The sequence below is a fragment of the Silene latifolia genome, chromosome 10 (assembly GCF_048544455.1).
Source record: "Silene latifolia isolate original U9 population chromosome 10, ASM4854445v1, whole genome shotgun sequence".
NCBI classification, from domain to species: Eukaryota; Viridiplantae; Streptophyta; class Magnoliopsida; order Caryophyllales; family Caryophyllaceae; genus Silene; species Silene latifolia.
In genome coordinates, this window is record NC_133535.1 from 84,604,242 (window position 1) to 84,613,291 (window position 9,050).

The 9,050-nt window shown below is 40.0% G+C and overlaps 1 non-coding gene across 1 annotated transcript; it reads left to right on the plus strand.

Moving 5' to 3' along the window:
* The first annotated feature begins 7,415 nt into the window (after positions 1–7,415).
* On the plus strand, positions 7,416–7,522 carry LOC141610046 (small nucleolar RNA R71). Its single transcript, XR_012527940.1, has one exon. It is a non-coding gene; the product is annotated as a small nucleolar RNA R71 (small nucleolar RNA).
* Positions 7,523–9,050: the final 1,528 nt, after the last annotated feature.

The following is a 9,050-nucleotide window of genomic DNA, read 5'->3' on the forward strand; positions in this document are numbered from 1 at the left end:
ATTGATAAGAAGAACATGCTCCTCTAATTAGACTAATGGGGTATTTATAGTGAAAATTAGGGAGGATGCATTAGGGTTAACTAAGGGCTAAACTAGTAATTACACTTTTTAAGTTGAGCAAGGAGACTCCGGTATTCTCCGAGAGAAGGGCTTCTCTTATCGTGGCTTGAGGAATGAAAACGTGCTGTACTGAAATCCGTGCGGATGGGAGTCGGGACGGCCGGATCTGGGCTGGAGGATCCGAGCGGATCCTTGGGCAAGACGCTCGGATTGGCGAGGGGGAATCCGAGCGGATTCCTTTGCGGGACGCTCGGATTGGGCTTGGGCGGACGGACGGATTGTGTACAATCCGTTCGGATTGTATGGCACATCTTTTCTTCTTCTTTTCTTCCCTTTTCTTCATGAATTCCTTGGGGATTTCCTTGGGGACTCAAGGATCCTTTTCTCAACAATGCTCTTCTACTATGCTATGTACAAAGGCCTTCTAGTCTTGTCTCTCCTTGATGCTTGGTCATTGAATATGATCAATTTAGCCTTGTTTTGCCATGAAAATGCAAGATTCTTACTCCTTTCCTACCAAGGGATCAAAATCTCAAAGAATATGCAAAACAAAGAACTAAAGATAAGAAATGACCCAAATAGGCACTAAAAAGCATGGAAACAATGGTAATTCGGGGGCTAAATATGCGCCAATTATGGTTACATCAAATATCCCCAAACCGAACCTTTGCTCGTCCCGAGTAAAGAGGTGACAAAGACTAGGACCAATACTAACCTAACCTAATAATAATAGCCGATATGAGACAATTAGCGGGTCTCACTCCGCCCCTTCAACTCACAATAAGACAACCATGAGGTAGGATGCCTTCTTGCAAGGCAAGGTGGGTCTTGCCAAAATGGCGACACATCCAAACATTAAGCACACAAAAACACATAATGGATGCATCTACAAAAAGAATAGCCACTTTCCTCATCTAAGTGGCGGAAATTATCTACAAGGGAAGCAATTCAAGGGTACACAATCCTTCATAGATGCAATTTGTTCAAACTACTAAGCCTAGAAGGATACCAATAAATCACCTCCAAAAGGTGTCAAGCTATGGTACCTTTGTCCTCAATCGTTAAATGCTTTTGTCAAGAGTAGACTCCCTATGGTGTTAGAAACACTGGAGGATCGCGGAATTCCCCCTCTTGCCTAGACAAGAAGAAGGGTCGTCCCCTCTCTACCATGCACAAAAATGGATATGATGGATAAAGGGATCGATAGATATTTGAGTTTCACTTTGGGAGTTTGCTTTTATTTTTGTTTTCCCCCCAATTTCATTGGCATTTGACATTTGAGAACACTTTCTTGCCATTTCTTTTGATTTTTGGCATTTCAATACTTGACAACTTTTTGAATTTCTTTTTGAACATTTTCAAAGTCACCCCAATTAGTAACGAGGGTGCCTTGTATTTGAAGCTTTAGGAGTCTATTTTGCTCCTCTTTTCTTTTGATGCATTTTTGCAAACTTTCTTTCATTTTTCATTTCATTGAACTCAAATTGATTTCTTTTTGTTTTGTGCCCATTCCCTTTGATGACAAAAATGTGGTAGAACATGGATGAATGATAGAAGTATGCATGGTTTCAAGGGTCACCTTGGAATAAACGGTAGCCAAGGAGTTATCACACCACAAGGTACTCTTGACTAGGCCTTAAACCATGGGTCAAAGGATACTAGCATGACACATCCTAGGGTGTTTTACAAGTATTCTAACAAGCAAAGTCTTAAGAATAAAAAGCATCTACTAGGGCCTATATACACTTGTCAAGCTTCCCAAATAGACGGTTTCGCAAAATTTTCTAACATGCAAACTACATGCCATGATGCAACTAGCATATAAACATCCTAATGCATATGATTCTACCAACTAATATGCCAAATAAACTAAATGCAATCCTAAATTCACATTGTTGTACCGCATCAATCAAAATAAAGCCACATAGTCATTAACATAAAGAGGAAAAAGGAGATTGGAAAGATCATACCATGCGGTCTTCAATATCCTCATGTCTCGGATGTGGCGTAGTCAATCAAAGTGAACAAGGATAAACAAACACAATATATACAACAATATATACAAAGGAAATGAACTTGTTTTTGGTTTTTCAATTTTTAAATTTTTATGATTTTTTTGAAATTTTTCAATTTTTATGGTTTTTGAATAAAAGTCAAGTGTTAGAATTCCCATTCCCACACTAATATGGGCATTGTCCTCAATGGCCAAAATGATGGAAATTATGCAAAAATGATGCATGATTTCTATACTAAATGCAATTCTACACTAAGCTATACTACATGATGCATGGTTTTTGTTATGACGGAGAGGATAATTTAGATTACCTCCCGTTGTGTATGCATTAACTTCCCCAAACCAAATAAGACACTATTGCTAATGTCAAAGCATGGGTGAGTTCATGCACACACTATGCTATGCATGAAACTAGATTGTCATTTTGGATTTTCAAAAATGGGAACAATAAAGAACACCTCAATGGAACCGAGGTGTGAGTCCTTTGATGTTGCTAGGACTAAACCAACAATGATCAAAATGAAATAAAATACAAAGAGATATAGACAAACCATGGGAGAGTAGGAGTCTCCAAGGCTAGTCTTCCATCATGCTATTATCATCACCACTTCCCTCATGAGAAGCGGTCACATTGCCACTTTCCTTGGCACTTTCTTCATCACTTTCTCCATCATCTTGCTCATCATTATCTTCACCATCTCTTTCTTCATCTCCACTTGCTTCTTCCTCAATATTATCATCAATTTCTTCACCATTTCCAACAACCTCATTGTCTTCCGCCACGTCCCTAGATGCACCCGGAAATAAGGCTTCTCTATCCGCCCAACTAGGCAAAGGACAAGATGGATCAAGGAGTCCTTGCCTAGCTAGATGTAGGAGGGGAGGATATTGAGCCAAATATGCATTCTTCCGATCTTCATAAGCTTGCTTGTGCATGGCTTGCATAAGAAGAGTGACATAGTCTTTTCCAATTTCAACTCCTTGCGGTTTGAACTCTTCATACACAAAGGGGTAAGGTGGTATAACAATGGAAGAGGAGGGAGTTTCATGATCACCCTTTTGTTGTTGAATGATGTACTCGGCTTCTTCGGATAGGGGAAGTAAATAGTTGGTCCAGTGGACACTAAGACGGCAAATCTTTGCGGGTAAAGTGAATGATCGAGCCTCACTAGTAAGCCACCCATACTTGGTATCAAGGGGATTGTGAGCAACCCACTTAAACTTGTTAATCAAGATGGACATATCAATAAGATGGCCACCATCCTTAGCCTTGTACTTGCTATCCTTATTGAAATTAGGATCAAAGTGCTTGGCTAGGACCGTGACAAGGCCGCCATTAACAATAACGGTTTGACCCTTCTTCCCACTATCTACATGGAGCCATCTATCAACCAATAGCCTCAAAGAATTGTAAGGCTTGGTGTGAATTCTTCCAATATTCAAAGTTGATTCAAGGAGAATAAAATCGAGTCCCGTGAAATGATTGGTGTCTTTCCTAGCAATTATGGTATTTCCCACAACTTTGTGCCATATTCTTATGCCCGGATGATGGACCAAAAGAGCACGACAAGCATGAAAATCTTCAAATTTCTTCCCGGAGATTGCCTCCCAAAGAGGCTCGGGATCATACTTCCCATATTGCTTATAAAATTTCTCTTTATCGCTAAGACCCAAAATTTCACCCAATTCCGGAAAGGTAATGCGTCTACTAGTGTTAGCTAGACGAAACTCAATATTTTCCCTATTCTCAACTTTTGTCACTTTTAAAGAACTTAAGAATTCCAAGACAAGGGAGGGGTATGTTACTTCCTTCATTTCAAACAATTTCTTCAAACCCATGGCATTGAAAAAGACTCTTGTTTGTTCAAGAACACCCAACTTCTCTAAGGCATCTTGACATATGAATTTGGTGGATTGGATTTGTTTCATAGCAAACTTGACAAATGTATTTCTATGGGTATCGGAAATGAATGTTACCTCCGGAAAATGCAAGAGTTGATCGATTACCGGAGTAGAAGGTGATGCTTCCATAGGAATTTGTTGTTGTTGTTGCACTACCAAGTTTGGTGTTGATACCACCATTGCCAAAGCTTTCTTTGCTTGTAGAGCTTTTTGCCTTTGAGAGAGAGCCTTTGCTTTTGGTGCCTTTGTTGCCTTTGTTGCTCCCTTTGTTCTTGCCATTTGATGAACTAACCAAGTAAAGAGTCAAAAATCTTCAATGTGTAGAATGCCCAAATCGATTTTGAAGGTGAAAGGCTTTGCCTTTATGAGAACAAAAATCGACTCAAAGGTGAAGATTTTGTTCTTGGTTTTGATTGTTAATGAAGATGGAGTGATTGATTTGTTATTTGAAAGATGGTTTGATTTGATTTTGGTGGATTTTGTTGAGGGTTTTTGTTTTTGAGATGGAGAGGATGAGGGTTTTGATGTTATGGGTAGTGTTTATGAATGAATGAATGAATGAAGGTGGGGTGGTATTTAAAGAATTCGACAATTTTAGGACGCAGGGACAATCCGTGCGGATTGGGCGCAATCCGTGCGGATTCTACAGCTTCAAAATTTTCAAAATCCCGCCTAGAGACGGGCGGATTCTGGGGAATCCGCTCGGATTCTACTGAAATGGGACGGGCGGATTTCGTGCAGGACGGACGGATTCTTGTCCAGAGATTTTTCTTTGTTTTTCTTCAGTTGCAAGACGGGCGGATTGTTCACAAGACGGACGGATTCTGTGAGACGGGCGTCTTTCCAGAAATCCGCTCGGATTCTTTGACAGTCAAGAATTTTTGCAATTTCAACACAGCCCAAGACGGGCGTCTTCTCAGCAGGACGCTCGGATCTTCTTCAGACGGGCGGATTCTCAGGAATCCGCTCGGATTGGTCCTTGTGTACACGGATTCAGTTCCATCCGTGCACAAACGCATTCCCTTATCATTCTTTCTTTCTTTCTTTCAAATCTTGTGTTCTTCATTGTGGGGGCACTACTAAGGCATCAATAGCCTAGGCAATTGCCATCCCCACACTAAGGTAAAGCACTACACATTAATTAAAATCATTAGTCCCTCCCTCACTTCTCTCTTACATGACAATTATTTTGATCAAAGTAAATAAATCCAAAAATGACAAAATGCAATACAAAAATTGAAATGCAAGTTAGGGAGTTAGAAATATTTACAAGTGGTGGTTTAGGGAGGACTCCACCAAACTCTCATTCTTGATGAGATGTCAAGGGGGCATGTTCAAGGTGTTGTTGATGTTGCTCAACACCTTGAAGAAGTAATCAAAAGCTTGTTCATTGTTATGGTAGAGGTCCTCAATAGACCGTGGCCCTTGTTGTTGATCATGATCGATGGCATGCCCAATGTAGGGAATAAAGATCCCTTCAAATTCGTCGTCCCAAAGACCACAAACTTCATTGAGTTGATCATTGAAAATCTCTTGCTTAGATGGAGACAACTCTCCCAATTTCTTCTCTTGGCCAATGAGGCCATCATCTTCTTCCTTGGTTGATTTTGATGAGCTTTGCAAGCTCTCCTTGTCACAATTCACTTGCTCTTTGAATGGAGCATCTTCAACTTTCTTCCTCCATTGGAGTTCCGATTTCTTCCTTTCATCTTTCCTATTATAATGATCAATCATGAAACATGGCTCATGCAAACGAGGAGCTCTCATGGTTTTGTCAAGATTAAAAGTTATGCTTTCATCTCCCACTTCTAGAGTGAGCTCTCCATGTTTCACATCAATCACCGCACCCGCGGTGTGTAGGAAAGGTCTTCCTAAGATGATTGGAATGTTGGAATCTTCCTCCATATCAACAATGACAAAGTCCACCGGGATGAAAAACTTCCCAATTCGCACGGGGACATCTTCCCATATCCCTAATGGTGTCTTCGTCGATCTATCGGCCATTTGAAGAGTGATATTGGTGCATTTAAGCTCTCCCATTCCAAACCTTTTACTCACCGAGTACGGCATGACACTCACACTAGCCCCTAGATCACATAAGGCTTTGTTGATCGTTGTGTCGCCAATGGTACACGGAATTGAGAAGCTTCCCGGATCCTTTAACTTTGGAGGTGAACTTCCTTGAAGTATTGCACTACTCACCTTAGTGAAGGCGATAGTCTCAAGTTTCTGGATCGACTTCTTCTTTGTGAGGATATCTTTCATGTACTTTGCATAGGCCGGAACGTGATTGATTAATTCCGTGAAAGGAATTGAGACTTCTAAGTTCTTCACAATCTCCATGAACTTTCCAAGTTGATCATCAAATTTAGGCTTGGCTTGACGACTTAGAAAAGGAAGTCTAATCACAATGGGCTCCTTCTCTTCGGCTTTGTCTTCATTTTTCTTTGAACTTTCTTCCTTTGATGATTCCCCTTCTTTGGGACTTTGCACCACAACTTCATTCTCACTAGCTCTCACAACTTCATCCTCAACTTGCTTCTTCGGTGCTTCATATCTTGTACCACTTCTCAAGTGAATGGCACTAACCGTTTCATGTCTAGGGGGATTACTTTGAGGTGGTAATTGCCCCTTTTGTCTTTGTGAGCTTGAAGATGCTAGTTGGGTCAATTATGTTTCCAACATCTTGGTGTGAGCTAGAATGTTGTTGATGGTGGTGTCTTTTGCTTGGCTATCTTTTTGCATTTGAGTGAAAAATTCTTGTTGATTCTTTTGCATTTGGAGGACCGCTTTTTGGACATCAAAACCTTGGTCATTTTGGTGATTGTATGGATTTTGATTTTGGTAGCCTTGGTTTTGATTGTAAAAGGGTCTTTGATTTTGATTTCTCATGGGTGGTGGAGTGTATGTTGTTTGAGGGTTTTGAACATTTTGGCTTTTGTATGAGAGATTTGGATGGAACTTGGTGTTTTCATTGTAAAAGTTTGAATAAGGGGTACCACTTTTGTAAGCTTGGAAAGCATTAACTTGTTCGGTTGTTCCCCTACATTCACTTGAGTCATGACCCAAGGTTCCACAATTCTCACATATCCCGCTTGGGATTGATGAGGATGCCGTCATGGCATTGACATGATGCTTTGATGATTTTGAGTTTTCCTCAAGTCTAGCCATAGCTTGTTCAAACTTCAAGTTGATTGTGTCAATGTGAGCACTAAGTTGAGCACCCAATTGAGTAACGGTGTCCACTTCATACTTTCCTCCTCTAGTAGCCTTGCGAGGCCTACTATATTGTGAATTATGGACCGCCATTTCCTCAATCTTGTTCCATGTTTGATTGTCATCAACTTCGGTGAACATTCCATTTGATCCCATATTGAGAATGTTCCTAGAATCTTCATATAAACCATTCCAAAATTGTTGCACTAAAAACCATTCGCTAAGTCCATGGTGAGGACATGAGCGACAAATACCTTTAAACCGCTCCCAAGCTTCATACAAAGATTCTTCATCCCTTTGCTTAAAACCTGTAATTTGAGCTCTTAGCATATTGGTCTTTTCCGGTGGGTAGAATTTTTTGTAGAAGGCTAGAGCTAGCTTCTTCCAAGAATCTATTCTAAGGGTGGCCTTATCAAGGCCCTTCAACCATTGCTTTGCGGTGCCGATTAACGAAAAAGGAAATAAGACCCATCTTATTTGGTCTTGAGTCACGCCCGTTTGAGAGATAGCTTCACAATAATCGCAAAAGGTTTCCATATGAGAATGAGGGTCCTCACTAGGCATTCCCCCGAATTGGCTCCTCTCAACTAGTTGGATGAAGGCGGACTTGGCAATAAAGTTTCCGGTAAGATGTTGTGGGGTAGGAGTACCATTTGGTAAATCCTCCTCGGTGGGTATAGAGTGTGACGAGAATTTAGGCATTGTAGGTGGATTTTGTGTGGTATTGTTTAATGGGTTCTCTTCTCCTTCTATTGCGAAAGGATTGACAAACTCACTAGTGGGTTGAACAACTTCACCAACACTTCCCAAATTCCTCCTAACAAGTCTCCTATTATTCGTCAAGGTTCTTTCGATTTCACGGTCAAAAGGTAACAAATCTCTTTGTAACCTTCTAGACATGCAAAATATCAAACAACTCGAAAACAATTAGAACAAACCTTGAGGAGTTTTACTTCCCAAGGTGAAAAAGACACAACTAAAAACAATAAAAGAAATCTTAAATCAATTAAACACCGTCCCCCCAGAACGGCGCCATTTTTGATCGAGTCCATTTCGTTTCACAAATTAAGCATATGTGGTCGTTGGTCAATGGTCGATACAAAACACAATTTATACTTCACAAACAACTCTACAATTAGTAAAGAGGCAAGTAAAGGTTGGATCCCAAGGGACGGGTATTGAAATGAGAATTCTATTGTAACTAGTAGTGTCTAAGGGGTGTCACAAATTGGGTTGATGTAGAAGGTTACTAAACTAAAATAGCAATGAAAATAAACTAGCAAGATGAATAAAATAAGGGGTGTAAACAATTGATTAAAGGCACTAGGGTGTCATGGGTTCATAGGGGATTCATGGGATATGATCATACAAATATGTTCTCAAATTATAAGCAAGCAATTATTGTTGTGATGGATTGAGTTGGGTTATATCTTACAATCCTAGGAAAGTTTGGGTCCCGGAGCCGAATCGATTAGATTGTACAACACCTACAAGTCGACTTAATCTTTCCTACTCAACACATGCATGGTCTAACAAGACTCGAGTTGGGTTATGTCTTACAAGTCTCATTGAAAAGATAGGTGATGATAGTAAATGCAAGGATTCATAGGCTTAGCATTTCATCAAATATAACATGTGCATGTATTAAGATCAAAACAAGCAAGCAAATAAGATATGAAAGCATATTAATTTAAGCATGAATCATTCCCCATGTTGGTTTCCCCTAATCACCCATTAAACCCTAGCTAAGAGACTACTCACTCATTATCATATTGATCATGCTAGAAAGGTTGTCAATCATACTAACATAATGAAACATGATGAATAAATGAAAGTAATTAGCAATAATTAAAAAGGG